Below are 14,989 nucleotides of genomic sequence, written 5' to 3'. Positions count from 1 at the left end.
TTCCATGTGGTGTTGACACAGAAAAATCCTTCTTTAACCACATCCAAACAATAGTATATTATTTTTCTCAAAAAAAAGGTCCGCTTACAACTTTTCATGCGTTTTGCTGTTGTCGGTTATGTTATTTTTTTTTCTTCATTCAGATCATAATGGCTGTTCGATTCTTTGGTTTTCCAACCTCCCACTCCTTTTTTTGTTCTCTCACTGCTTCTGCTTGATGTGGCTGGAAAAAGGGTTTGGTAGAAGGTTTTTTTGATGGAGTAAAAAACACAAATAGAGCAGAAAAGCAAGAAAGAAATTAAATGAATGAGAGCAAATGGACCCCAACAAGAAATATGTTTGTTGGCTGTGTTTATGTCCGTGCAGAGGCTCTGGCATATTTATGTGCCTACCTGTGCTGTGTTTATTTGTCTGGAATAAAAAATGAAGAGGGAATTATCCTCAAAAGCCTACACATGTTTGACAGTGCTAATGGTAGATGCCAATGAGATGTTGACTTTGGATCGCAGGCACTGCTGGAGTAAACGTCCTCTTGATACCCACTGTCAAGTGAGCCTGGAAAATGAACGCAGCGGACAGGCGCGTTCGAGTGTCTCCGCAAATCTGCATGAAAGGCACAACTGCGAAGGGACACTGCTGCCTCTTCTTTCTTCTGTTAGATATGGCACATACCTCCGACTTCTTGGGTAAGAAGTGAATGGATTTTGGCTGATTAACACATTGCCTTGCGAGTGTTCTATGTATGAGCATTATAAACTATTAGTTAGGCCAGCGCTATAAACATACACCATCTTATCTTTCGGTTTGCCAATTATATTATAAAAAATGTATTTCATTTTATTAAAACACTTATTTTACATTTTCTTCATGTCTGTCTGATATTGACGCTGATCACTTAATAAATTACAGCCGGTCAGTAAAGCAAGGTTCCCTCAATGGGCTGTAAAATTCCCTCAGCCCCCCGAATCATTTCGACTGTGTTTCTCAAGCTGGATATGTCATCATATTGTAGACTATGATTGATATTCTTGTGGAAATGCTGCCAGACAGCTCGGCTTCCTTCTACAGTAGCTTACTGGAATGATGTGCATAATTCACCATGCTCACTGTAAGCCATCCATTGCACTTCAAAATGATTAGCCATGAAAATGTGGTGTGCGCATTCTCCCAAGTGTTGGGCATTCTGCATCCCGTATATTCTCTTGTCAGTTGTCATGCATTTTACAGTGCCTTTCTCAGGGCAATATGATTTTGGGGAAGACAGATGGACACAGCTGGAATGTGAAAGATGATTTAAGTGACAAGAGTAAAATGAGCGTCTGGAAAGACTATGTGCATGCTCCAGGGAACAGGGCCGGCCCTTCGCAGTATAGGCGATTGCTAAGGGCGCATCAATCTATGGGTGGTGCCAAAAAAAAAAAGTTAGAAATTAAAAAAATATTATTTTTTTTATTTCATAACAACACAATTTCCCGATTTTGGATCAACAAATTACAACTTATTATCTTATACTAACAGAACCACGCCTATATTGCTTACAGCGCCCATAAACTATGGCACCCCCCCCCCAAACATCAAGTTGAACCGCCTCAGCCCCAGTAAAAAACAGAGGTTTATGTGAAATAGTTCTTTTTTGGAAATAATGGTTGTAGTGTGCAATTATAGGTTTTCATTTTGTATTTGTGTTAATTTAAAATAAATCAAACTCCCAAAAAACGTATACAGCTTTTATTAACATTGGAATTTACTGTGTAAGGGGGGCCGCTGGGGGGAGAGCTTTAGAGAGCTCTCTCCTGAAAGACTGAGAGGCTATAGTATATATAGTATAATAGTATGAAATACTATATGACAGCAAAAAAAAGTTGTTATTAATAAACAAGAATACAGTTTAAAAGGGGAGTGATTTGTAAAATATCCATAAATAAAAAGAAAATCTGCTTACAGTTCTGTTTCATATGGGTGTTGAGAGATGTATCCATAGAATAATGTTGCTCTCAAAGTGCAGCAGATTGATGCTTTTAACTTCAATATTAAACAAAAACAAATCTTCCCCGGGGAGCATGTCCCCGGACCCCCCTAGAGGAGGTTAGGTCCACCCCCCACTTAAGTCATGTTCAAATGGATAGGATATACATTTGCACACATCTTGTGTCCATATATCTCTGTTTTGGTGGTCATGTCACAACCGTGCATGCATGCGCGAGTCATAGTGAGTGTCTGCATTTTGGGGGGGGGGCACCAGCTAAAATCTTGCCTAGGGCAGCAAATTGGTCAGGCCCGGCCCTGCCAGGGATCACATAATGTCATGGTACTGTAAAACAGCCATATAAACAAGCAATACGATGAAGCCTGTTGCGAGGAGAGTTAGAATAATATAAGTAACAGTGACAGTCATGAGTAAAATAATCAAAGGGAATATCGTTACACTTCTTACAATAAATGGACGGGAGCAAAAACACAGCTCTCATAAAAACCTACTCTATATATGATTAGGGCCTCACAGTAGGAACGCTGTGGCTGAGAGAAGAAGCCAAAGGGATAAAGTACAATGATTCGTACTATATTATGTGTCAACTCGTGCCATAATATTGGCAATGTTACACAGCAAGCATGCCAGCGCTAAGTTGTACTGCCAAGGAGCCTTTATTAGCTTCACTAAATTGTCTTCAATCAATACTATGATGTCCAAGGGGCTTGGATGAAATTAAACAGACAATATAGTGCATCTCACCCAACAATTCAAGCTCGCACAGAAATAGTCCATGTTTTTATTGAAACCAGAGGGAGCTGTTTAGTGTGGTCAGTCACAGGTGCAAGGAAATGGCAGCATGGTGCAGGGCCGTGACAACTGTCAAAAGGCGAAATGAAGGTTCAGCCAGCATGAGCTGTCGACTCAGGCAGGAAATCTACCTTTTTCTCCCCCCCATCCACCTCTAAGATGAAGGGTAGGCAGGGACACAGCACACTGGTGATGGCAACAGGGGCAGCCCCTAGTCAGGCCTACATCTGCAGCCAGTCACACTTAGCGGACCGTGGCTCTCTCACCCAATCCCTCAGAGTCCCAGAGGAGCCAGCTGACAGCTCCTCCTGCAGGCCTTGCTGCTATAGAAAGTCAGCAACAGGTGCCACAGGCTTCCTTTGAGTGTGGTTGTTATGCATCACCCGAGGAACGTCAGCCTGGTGTGTTTCTTTATCCTCTTGAAGAAACATGAATGTTTTGAAGGAGTTGGAAAGAGGAGATGTGAAATGGTTGCTGACAAGAAAATATGTGCCCTGACATGGTTGTGCTTGGATCCTTGAGATGCCAGATAGCACATTAAGAGTGACATGGTGATGTGAGGGAATAGGCTGAATACATAACCATAAGGGCATTTATTTTTTCTAGAAATGAAATTGTAGCTCTAACTAGGTTCAAGGCTGAACATAATAACAAAGAGCTTTGCTTAATGGCAATTCAATAAACGATTATGGCCTGCACTTTGATGCTGGAGTGGTTCCCTTGTTATCATTTCTGCATGTGTGTCCTGTCTGATCTGACTGATCCTCCAGGAGTAACATCACAATTAAAGATGAAAAGGGTACATTTACTACCACCACATGTTTCTTGAAAAGCCCCCTTCTGAAATTGTTTTCTGTCAGTAAGTGCAAGTAACTTAGTAGGATTTCAGATACAGTTAGGAAGATTATTCCAATTTTTTAAAGAAAGTCTAAAATCACTATATTATTATTACACACAGTCTAGCATAAATAATAATAATGATTTTTTTTTTTAATTATACTTTTATGTAACAATTTTACTGGAAACATTTTGTACATTGTTTTGTTATTCTAGACCTGATACGGGATAATCAAATCAAAGCTCTGTTGGGTTAAATTTAAGTGCTGAACCACCCATTGCTTTTAAGATTTAATTGTTAAAAGTAAAAACATTGTACAAAACCAAACATCAGGGTGAGGGACTTGCAAAGGACTTAACAACAAGAATAATGGAAAACAACTACTTATACTGATGATATTTTGGATTGCGACTGTGAAAGGGGCACAGTAAATACAAAAATATATAGATTGTATAGCAGATAATTGTACTCTGACCAACGGGTAGTACAATGATGAATACAACGAATGCAGATCACATGCCAGTCACTGATCAGAAACATGACGTAGCTTTTAAAAAACCTGACAGCTCTTTGATTGAGCTACCAGTCATGCAGCGAGCAACATGTGCACTGCAGTTACTGTGGGAAGGTGCCTCGGTGGCTGCATACTCTGGCTATTGATGGTGTGTGTGTTTGTGCGCGTGCGTGTGTGCGCATGCGTGTGTGCGCGTGTGAGCGTGTGTGTGTGTGTAGAGCTCTGGCCCACACACGCTGCTGACTTTGTAAACGCCTGTGTCTGGATCAAAAGCCGGGCTATCCGCAGACATACTTGATTAGTGAAGGGCAGCTCACAATTGCTGCTACACCAAACACTGCCGGACAGATGGACTGCAGCGTCTTAATGCTGTAAATACTGAGGGCCCGGGGGTTGAATGTGTTTCACTTGGCATTGTGTCAGCAATCATGTAACTAGCTGAAGAACGGGTTAAACTAATGAGCAGGCTAGGATTATTTCTATCACTTGTATCACTATAATCTATCATATTTGATCTTTGGAGTTTTAATTTTCATTACGATTTATTTTTCAATCTTGTTTTTTTAATCACTTCTTCCCTATCCCTGCACCCTTCATTAGCCAGTGACTATACACACTTTATGTTGTTATCGTTGGGTCTTGGTTTTGTTACTTAATGCTTCATTTGAAAACCAATTAGATTCTCTTGGATTCAATTACCAAAGTGAAAGGCTAGTGCTATCTTGCCTCCACAATAATAAAAAATAATTGTACTCACACACAGCCACACCCCCAGCCGCCTTTGGCGCACTGCTCTTTCAACCAGTGTCTGATCCCCTCTTTCGACCTTTGCTGCATGCTATGAGAATGTATTCAAAGTTGTACCGATGCTATCATTTAATGTACTGATAAACAAAACACAACTGTTGGCTTGGTTCGTGTTTCAAAAACTAGTAAATCGGGCATGGATTTCACTTTGAGGAGACGGTGAGCGCCTTGAAAATACTCTATATTTCTGTTGGAACAGTTTTAAATGGGTGTCATGGTTGTGTGTCTGTGTGGGCTGGAGAAATTAGTGTACATGTGTGACAGAAAAAAAAGGGTCTGAGTTTGTGGTCGTGTGATTATGTGTGAGTGTCTGCTTGTGTGTGTCAGCAGTCAGTCATAATCTGGAAAGCATCACTAGTCACCACCACCGTTGACGACGTGTGCGTACAACACAGGCTCTGCCCTGAAATGGTCTCAGACAGCAGTAAATATGCTTGTAATGAGGTTGAAATTGTGGAATGATTATATGTTCCAACATTATAACTGTGTGTGCCTTGATTGCTTCACCCCCCCAACTCTGTCATTCATTCACCAACATTAGCTACAATATTATTTTTCTAGGAAAGGTGAATGTTTATTTTTTAAATAGAGTATAACGTCTCTCCAATCCCCATTTTTACATTCAAACTTAAATAAATACATATTGAACATTACATTTTCTCTGGCTGTCCTATAAACATGTGTGTTAAAAACTCCTTCTTTTAGAACATTCCACATGTTTTTCTTCATCTCGTGATGAAAACACACAGTTTTTCATGTACTCACTCGCAAAGCCAAGGACCACCAGCTAAGCTCTGAAAAGTGTATCGTGCTCACGCTGTCGTTAACTGCTGTTATTGTGGGTGTTGTGATTACATTTAATTAGCCCTCCCTCAGAGACGTTCGCACACACACTTCACACCAGCCACTCACATGGATTTCATAAGGTAAGTCTAGTAGGTGCCTTGTGGCTTGCTGACCTCAAAACAGTTTTCACTTCCTGTATGGGTTGAAGTAATCTTGACCAGCGTAAATCACCCTTCTCCGCGTTTTGATTACACGCTCTGCTTCTGTCAGCAGTCCCCCCTCCCTTCAAACTATTTCAAAGCTAATTGCTTCCAACATAAACATGCAGTTACCGTATTGATATGTGGTTTGGGAAGTTAAATAATGCACAAGCATCACTTAAAGCTGCAATTGAACCTGAGAAGAGGAGCTTTACCGGTGGGATTGGGAAAGGGAAATACCTTAAATGCTTTTCAATGTGTTCAGGAACATAGAACATTAGCCCACATCTGCTTCAGCATAATTATTATGTTATCTGTGTTCGGTAAGAATTAGGTCAAAACTGCGGTGGAAATTTAGCAGCCCTGGTTTTATGAATATGCAGATTTTCCTGTCACATTTGCATTAACTGAACAGCATTCAGAAAAGTTCATGCAAGCAACATCTGTTTACCATTGTGCATTACACACCTCAAGTTTATTTGGAATTTGAAATGTCAACTTTGACCTTAGGGAAATTGGTTTCTACATTCAGTTCTTTAGAGATACTGATTACATTTTAGATTCAAAATGAATGAGAATTGCAAATGTAATCCATGGTGAATAATGCAATTATTGTCTAGAGTACAATCCCTGTAGACTACCATGATGTTGACAAGAAACTGAAAATACAGAAGCTACAACGGGATTACTATTATGGAACCTCTTTCTAATGCTCCCAGTTTTTATCCCGGCACTGAACTAATAGTCCATCTCAGTCCTAGACACACAAGCTTTACACGCCACATCAGCAAGGGCGATGATTAAGTTATGTAAACAGTTTGGAGTGGGTCGGTGATTCCGCTTTAGTGTGCTGCAAGTGTTCGTCTCTAAGATGTGCTGAAATATATGTTGTATGTATTCCCAATGGACAGGCAAAAATCAACAAGAACAAATCATCAGCACTAAGGGGTATAAAAGCAAGCATTCATCTTTATTAAAGACCCTGGTTTATGTAAGAGAACCTCAATCGGCCTCGGCTTGTACTGTATACTGGCACTGAAAATAAACAGCTGTTGGAAAGGAATAAAAAGAAAATCTCAAATGAATCACTGGAACTTGCCACATCTCTCTCTCACACACAGCCAAATGCAAGCTCAGAATAAGTTGTTCTTACACAAGCATTAACTGTATGTTGAGAAAATCAGATGTGGGCAGTTACATTTGTATTGCATGAAAAGTTGACTCTACCTCATCAGAAATATGACTCTGTAAATGTATTTTGTGCATCTCAGGAAGAACTGAATATTATAATATATAAACATCATTTCTTGTCAGTATTGCTTTATGATGGAAGTCATGATGTGTCCACCATTTGATTAGGTTATACAGCACATGGTGCACTCAGAAAATGACAATAACACACACACACGTACTCATTGGACACACATGTGCAGGCACTCTTTAAGTGTTTGATCCTTTGATAAAGGGAGTGAAAAAGATCCTGAAGCCTGTCGTCATTAAATCTGTGTAGGTTTATTTGTGTAAGAAACTGGGGCTCGGGAGGAGAGCTGAAGAGTATAGGGGTGGTCCACAGTCCATTTGTTCACTGTTCGCTCGCGGCTGATCTCTGGAATTCATTCTCTGCACAGCGACGGAAAGGTTGGCAGTTTCATAAAGTGAAGAGAGAAAGTCTGCGAACGTATGAGTATACTTTATGAGGATAGTGTTGAGTTTGTGGCTTGTTTGTGTGTCCAAAGGTGTGGTGTGCGCAGGAAGGAGTCTGTTAACGATATGTTATAGGAGAAATAAGCTTCTCAAAACTATACAAACTAGTAAGGCAACTACATGTGTGGAGGGGGGTCGTTGGGGAGGTAGTAAAGGGCACATGGGGCATCGTCTCCAGGGCTTACTGCGGGGAAACATTTAGAAGCAGCTGTTTTTTGGCTGAACTAAATGGAGACGTTGTCCTGTGTCTCCCCAGCCCTTACCAATGCTCCCCCTAAATCTGCTTCGCTTTCCCTCCCCATGCATGACACGGAGGAGGGGGGAGTGGGGGTAGCGGTCTAAACTGAAGCCGTCATTAGCCACTCTCCCTACCCCCTCGAATACCGACATCCCCGCTCCCTTTCCTGCCTAATGTGGCCCTAGACAGGATCTCATCTCACACAACTGGCCTGGGCTCCCTCTAAAGTGTCAAAGCGGGTCTTAATTTAAAATCCCCTGGGCCCATTGCAAACTATTCAGCTATGCTTACCACTCAATTATCTTCCTGTCCCTTTTTTCAGCCAGTAAAGCCCCCTCTGAAAAAACATTTAAGAGCGCTTTGTAGTGGGTCAGCCACGGTTTCAGTGTCCCAGTGCCCTCACCCTTCAACACTACATTCAAACATCCCATACACAAGACTTATTATATACAGAGGCGATAGGCTATGTGACAAATTAGCAATGCTCCTGCTTCCTGGGATGCTAAAGTGATGTCAGTGCTCTAGAAGTTTTCATTTCTCACAGTATTTGACAGCCCTTCTGGTAGCTATTAGTTTGGTCAAGGATTGCCCGTTTCTCTTTTAGTGGTCGGTCAGAAACAAATAATGCGCTTGCCCTCCAGTGTTTGTCGGAAAAGCCCCGCGAGACCTTGAGGCTTGGAAGCGTTTACGAACACTCACAGCCACAGGAAACATCCAGAGGAAAACGTTGCCTCTCTCTCAAACCCCCCCGTTCCCCAACCTCCCCTCCTCAGCTTCTCACCAGCAGTGGATTTGGGACCAGAGAGCTTGAGAAAGGTCAAAGGTGAGTGAGAGAAAAGCACAGATGACTCTCAGATGGATTAGCGCTAAGTGATCCAGCCTCTCCCACACAATCACAACACCTAAGAAGCCCTTTTCACAAGTCATCTAATATCAGTCTGTTTCAGCTAGAAAAACGGTAACTGGGAACTCTGAAACCAGTTTCCTCAAAGAAACATTTAGTATGGCCTGCTAATATGTTTATGAATCCTCACATAGCGGAGGGCGAGCTATCTTGGCGAAATGGGAAAATAGAATCAGGTGGCTTACACATGAAATTAACTGTGATCCGTCATCTACTGTATAGTACTGTACATCTCTGTCTTCCAGGAAAAGAGACATGATAAGAGAGAGACTGCTTATCAAAAAACAAACACTGCACTCATTTGTATCCTTCAAAGAATGACCAAGCAAAAGTTAAACATCCAGATGCAGAGTTAGAGTTTTCTCACGCTGGATAGAAATTCCTCACTGTGGCCTTTTGTAATGGAGTCCCATATTATCTATTTTCTATTATCATGAAACATTATTACTGTGTATACTTGGTGACATCTGGATACAACTCCCCTGGCACTGTCCAATGCTCCTAACACAATAATTGGTTCAATGCGGCTACATTTTTACTTAGTGCTGTGACAATGTGTGATGATAAAACTTGATTTGTTTGAGCCTTAAAATGGCCAACCCTGTAAAAAAGCCTCTTTTACTGCCTTGACTTTTCCTGCCATCTAAATTCATAGTGCATCATTTAGAGCCATGTCACAGTCTCCACTACACCACATGTCTTAAAGTATGACCTTTACTTTGGCTGTTCCTATTTGAAGCTATAACACAAACCTGTATGGCGTTATGATTATCAACTGTACACTCATATGGAGTAAGAACACGTTTATATGTCACATCTGTGTGTCTACAGCTTGTTTTGATTACAGAATTACCGCAATACCCACTATTTCAATACCCAGTCATGCCTATACAGTAAGTTGCATGCCTGTTCTTTTAACCGCAATTTAAACACAATGCTATGCATGTTCACACAGATTGGAGCTCACCCTTAACTCATAAAATAAAGAAAGAGTTTTATGGAGACCCTGAAGCATTTTACAGGTACATAGAACTTTGTAAGAAAAACAAGCTATCGCCAGTCTTAAGGATATGCTGGTCTGCAGAAAGAAAGGCTAATTGAAACCACTCATCTCAGCTACATTTCACAACCTTTTTTTACAGTACACGTAACCCTTCAGTCAATGCTCTTGCTATGCTCAGTGCTAATGCCTGGAGACTTTCCCAGCACCTAAAATGTTTATTTGCTTCTTTTTTTTCAGGACCTGGGCATTTACAAATGTAATGTACACAGTTCAATGGCCCTATACGGCATTATTATCTGTACTACCGTATTATAAATTCAATTTTTGGCAACAGAAATTAGTGCATTATTCTCGCAAAGGTGGTTAGAAACTGCTCTGCACAGCATATAGGATGCATTCTTTAAATTCTGTGATGGTACATTTTAAAAATAAAAGCTATTAATACAGAATCCCTACATGGCAATGCAAAACAAAATTGGTGAAAACTACGATTAAAATCATAGCCTAAGATTTGTTTCTATTGTTCAGCAATTCAAAAATGATCAAACGATTCAAAAGATGACGTCTTGAATGCAGCTTGATGTCAGTATCTGTAATATGTTGCTATTCACTTGTCCTTGCGTGGACTTCCTGCAGCGTATACTTTGATTAATGAGAATATACTGACTTAAGTATTCACATGTTTCTCATTCTAGTCTTTGTGCATTAGGGGTGTTTTGTCTCCCTAACAACTAAAAAGAAAACTTCACATCTGTCTCAGCCATGAAAGAAAGGGGATGCAAACTAGTGCACTTTGAGCTGCAGTGTGAATGTTGCCTCAGCGATAGTCCTGCAGCTCCCCCTCTCTCCTGTCAAGGACTTTCCCCTTCTCTCCTTTTTTTAGACGCCTTCAATCCTTTCAGACTTCCCCTCTTACATGCTCACTTTTCTCTTGCCCCCCGCTTCTCTAATGAGACATACTCATACTTCACTATGTCTCTAAACCAATCTTCCTTTATCTTTTTATCAGGCACTCTTCCCTCTCCTCATTGTACTCCATTGTGTGTTTTTCTCCCAGTATATCCTCTCTTTACTTTCAAAGCTCTCACATGTGGATTTGATCATTGAAGCTAACGCAACACATACAAGCATGGGCTGCAGGGTAGGGTGTGGGGGCATGTTAAATATAAATACTTTGCACCATCGGACTTCCTCAGTATTTCTCAGAATTGGTAAACAGACCTCCTGTGATAGAATCTCTGTTTTTCCTCTTACAAAACTTTCTCCATAAAAGATGTAATAAAATACAACCAAATGCAATAGTTTGATCAGAATAGTGTTTGCGGCTGTGGCTCAGTGGATAGTGTGCTGGACTTCGAATCAGGGGATAGCATGTTTGAGTCCCACTGCAGTCAGCATGTGGTTGTGTCCCTGGGCAAGACACTTCACCCCAAATTGCTCCTGGGGGGATTGCCCACAGTATTGAGTATGTAAGTCGCTTTGGATAAAAGCGTCTAACAAGTGACATGTAATGTAATGTAATGATAGAAACACCCCAAGGTTGAATTTATCAGTGTGTGCTTTCGTTTTTACCTTTGCTGTCTAATATGAACGTCTGCCAAGACAGTGTGACACAAACTATTAAATATTAAATCCATTTGTTGTTCATGCATTTCAGTGCATAAATAAATAACATGTTTTTGTGAATGTAGGTCAAATCAAGTAGCTCTAAAAAAATTATTCACCTGTATTTTGTGTGGGTCCGAGTTTCTTCGTAATCGGCAGCATTCACTTTATACAATATCCACTTTACTGATATTACACTGACTTTCATTATTTATAAACCACACATCATCTCATAAAGCAAACACACCATGCTTCAGCTATCTTAACAGGCAGAACCATTTAGGAATATGATTCACAGTCAGATTTTAGATTGTAGAATGAAAGTTCAGAGTCGATCAGAGTTGAAGCGTTTAGTGCAGCAGATAAATGAGAAGTAGCAAATTGCTTCTTAAGAAAGTTCTCTTTTCTCTCTTTCATTGTTTTTTACTTTAGTGGAATTTTTCTTAAGAGAAAAAGTTAATCATTAAGTTTGGGTCATGAGCAAAATAGTTTACTGGGAGTTTTCCCTCACCAGAAAATACTGCAAGATGTTTCACATTGTCATCACCTTAGGATGGCACTTCCAAACCCCAATGCCTGATTTCTTTCTTCCATGTGTTATTAATTAGCATTGGTACTTGTCCTAATCTCACTTAAAGCGACTGGAATGATTTAAACCAAAGATGCTGCCCGCTTTTACCAAAGTTCCCCTGAAGTCATGCCAGGAAAGACTGACTCACAACTATGTGAAGCCTCTCTCTATCTAATTATCTTCTTCCAAAGCTGAAGGTTCTCACTCACATAAAAGAGTGCATCTTTTTTCTTCTCCCTATGTCTGCAAACGAAGCAAATAATTGTATTTGTACGATGAAAACATTTCAGTTTGCTGTAAGTATTTCTTCCCTTCAAGGCATGTCTAGTACGAGGGATTGACAGGGACCTTTGGTGGGGTCTTAGCAGGATGTGGTTTGCTGCATAGCTGGCTCAGGTTAGCCATTTATTCCCATTAGTTCTGATGGTGGAATAGTGCTTTATTCTTCTTTGACCTGTCACTGCTGCTAGATGTAGGTTTGTAGCACTCTGCAACTTCAACTGTCACAAAGGTATAGCAAAGAGTCTTACAAGCTGTCGTTAATTAGCTGAGCTCAATAGCATATATTTTGGGTGCATTTATCTTGTCTTTAGGAAAGCAGAAGCAACTTTGTCAGCCTTTGTTTACCTTAAAGGCTGACAGGATTAATTTTTTGGAAGACGATAACAATCCCTGGAGCTTTTACTGTGTTTCAATTTGTGAACCGTGAAAGCATGCATATAAATACACATACACATCAGTTATGCAAGATAAAAAAAGCCTAAGAGACGGGTTCGCCATAAAAAGATTTATTAGGGAACGAGTTGAACTTTCTCAGAGGCAGTTTGGTGTTGTTATTGTTTTTATCGCTGGAAACTTCTGAAGAGACAGAGAAGTTTTAAAACCAGATACTTAAGCTTCCCTCTCAGATTTTAATTAATTTAGTGTTTATCTGGGTGTTTACGCCAGCGTTGAGTCATTGCAGGCATGCTAAATCTTGTGGATGTTTTCATGTAGGTGGCTGTGGCTGTTTTCCAGTCTTGTCTGGCTCCGAAATGCTCTCAACATGTGCCTCACACATTTGACTTTTAAAATCAAAATGCTGTTGTGTCCTGCACACTATAACTGTACCAATAGCAATTAGCTCATCTCCACAAGGGAAATAACAAAACTGGCAAGACTTTAAAGTACACTGGTGATATGCAAAGTCCTTGAATGTATCTCATCCCGTTTAGGGGGAAAAAAGCAGGAAATAATCAGCTAAAGATGTGTGACGAACCAGCGAAAACCTTAAAGACTGTCTTCGATTACTGCATTGAGGAAAAAAGATCAAGATGAAAAGAAGGAATATAATAGGGCTTTCTATGATTGCGCAGTCCTGTAGTTTAGTGTGTGTGCCAGGACGTCATTGGGGCCGGACATTCAGAGATAGCAGATCCAACCGTCAAGTGGGGGACAGAGAGGGGATGAGTGGGATTGATTACACCATATAATCAGATATAACAAACCACTAATCTGATGGTCCATCTGCAGTCGTACATCTTCATCTATCATCCACCCTCCTGTCCGTCACCACCATGGCTCAGGGGCAGCCCAGGAGCCAGACAGGGTAAAGTCTCTACACAAGCATGACTCAGCGCCTGTGCATCAATCAACCTGTCTTCTATTGTCCACTGCCCTATAAACGTGAATGTCCTCTCTCTGATGAAGTAAGTTATCTCGAAGAAAAATACTTGGATGTCTGGGATGATAACTTTTATTTAACCATCAAAAACAAAGATAAGGCAGGAAGAAGTGTCCTGGTTTATAAGCTGGATCAAATTAAACTCCCTCCAAACATGTGTTCCTTTCTTTGTGGACAGTTTTGGCTTTTTGCTACTCTGCCAGCACATGCTTTGTATCAGAATGTATGTGACCCAATTCATAAGCCAATAGTTTGTCCCATTATCTGGTTTTGTAATTACCTCAATTGTGTCACTTAAATGTAATTACTGTATGAACATCACTTTATGTTTTAGATGGAAATACATTTGGTTTCCTACAGAAGGCTGGGACGGATCTTTCAGCTTGGCAAAGCTTCCATCGACAGAAAAACAAAAACATGCTGTAAAAATGAATTGCAGTGTGTCTCAATGTTTTTGATCACAACAAGAAGGACAAATATTCTGACAACTGTATTAAGCAGAAATAAGCATAGCAGGCCCCATACAGTAACTATGCACTATGAATGCTGATAAAAGGTGCATGATGGAAAGCTTGAGGTGATCCCCTAAGTGGAAATGAAAACCAGAGTGTTGTGGAGCTGAGTATCAGAGACTTTATTTCCTTGGCAGATGGCTCCTTCCTTTACCACCAATGTTAACATGTTCTTAAAAAGGTTTTTTTAGTGGTCAGGGAGGAAGAAGTCTTCTAACTGTTATCACAAGTTGCAGTGAGACATCATCTGCTTTAGAGACACTGGTCCATCAAACTCTGAGGCAATTACGCTGAGAACACAACGGTCCGAGAGGAGGGGAGGCAGGAATGAGCCTGTAGGATCAGCTTATCGGTTGGCTAGAAACCCAGGAACAGCTGAGGAAACTAGTGGCACTTTTGTCAGAAGTCAAGAGGGTTCAGTGCGTAAAGGTCACAGATTGGAGTTTTATTCCATAGATCTCTTTATCAGGGATCTCTTAAGTGTTTTAAGCCAAGCCAGATGAACAGGGGTGTGTGAGTGTATCATAATAATTTTAACACAACGTGATGTACTGTGAGAGTATGTTGTACCTTCTGCATTAATCAGCAGAGGCCAAACACCTGAATTAATATGTATGACTACTTTTTTTTATACATAATCCAGTACTTTGTGAAAGAACAAAAAACAGAAGAGGATATTTAGTGGCATCACAGTAGTGTTGAAATGTGGGTAAGTTAGCAGTGGGGCAGAATATCAAGTTACAGCTTGCTGACAAATGTCTTCACTCTGTTCAATAATACATGAGTAATGGCTTATAGTAAGAGCAACCCCTCTAAAAAGAGAGTACTACAAAGTAAATATGTTATGAATGTCAAAGCTCAACTC

Source organism: Pseudochaenichthys georgianus, chromosome 4, assembly GCF_902827115.2.
Source record: "Pseudochaenichthys georgianus chromosome 4, fPseGeo1.2, whole genome shotgun sequence".
NCBI classification, from domain to species: domain Eukaryota; kingdom Metazoa; phylum Chordata; class Actinopteri; order Perciformes; family Channichthyidae; genus Pseudochaenichthys; species Pseudochaenichthys georgianus.
Note: the sequence above shows the minus strand (reverse complement) of the source record.